This window comes from Psammomys obesus, unplaced genomic scaffold (genome assembly GCF_907164565.1).
Source record: "Psammomys obesus unplaced genomic scaffold, mPsaObe1.curated_primary_1811, whole genome shotgun sequence".
Taxonomy (NCBI): Eukaryota; Metazoa; Chordata; class Mammalia; order Rodentia; family Muridae; genus Psammomys; species Psammomys obesus.
In genome coordinates, this window is record NW_026596166.1 from 12,867,890 (window position 1) to 12,868,619 (window position 730).

The following is a 730-nucleotide window of genomic DNA, read 5'->3' on the forward strand; positions in this document are numbered from 1 at the left end:
GGTTGGGGAGGTGGCTTATGTAAGAGCATTTGATGTGGAAACATGAGGATATTGGTTCAAATTTCTGGCAACCACATAAGTAGTTAGGCATGGCCAACTATGTCTTCTTTTGGTTTCTACGTACAAATGTATGTGCCCATATTTCTACTGCACATATCTCATAGATATATACTGTAAAATATGATTCAAAGCTTTTCAGAATCTAACTAATTTTTTTACTTTTATTTATTATAGGAAATATTTTGATACAGTGATCATGCAGATACTACAACACCAGGTCAAAGGATGGGATAGAAGAAGCAAGCCCCATACCACCTCAGAACTCCAAAATTTTATTTAATATACTGTCTTCAGATAGAAGACACACTAAATATTAAACTGAAAAGAAAAGATACTACACTTGATTGTACCCAAAATTTCCCAAATGGATCATTATTATGTGTAATTTTCTACAAATTATATTCTTATTTAATTTTTATTTTTTATTTTAATTACAGTTTTTTCACTTTGTATCCCAGCTGTAGCCCCTCCCTCCCTTACTCTCAATCTTACCCTCCCTTCCTCATCTCCTCCTATGCCCCTGTAAAAGTCCACCGATAGGCGAGGTCCTTCTCCCCTTCTATCTGACCACAGCTTATCAGGTCTCATCAGGAGACCTGGCTGCATTGCCTTCCTCTATGGACTGGCAAAGCTGCTCCCCCCTCACAGGGAGGTAATCCAGGAGCCAGCC

The 730-nt window shown here is 38.2% G+C and overlaps 1 non-coding gene across 1 annotated transcript; it reads right to left on the reverse strand.

Moving 5' to 3' along the window:
* Nucleotides 1-240: 240 nt before the first annotated feature.
* On the reverse strand, nt 241-430 carry LOC129667839 (U2 spliceosomal RNA). Its single transcript, XR_008718831.1, has one exon. It is a non-coding gene; the product is annotated as a U2 spliceosomal RNA (small nuclear RNA).
* Between the last annotated feature and the right edge of the window lie 300 nt (nt 431-730).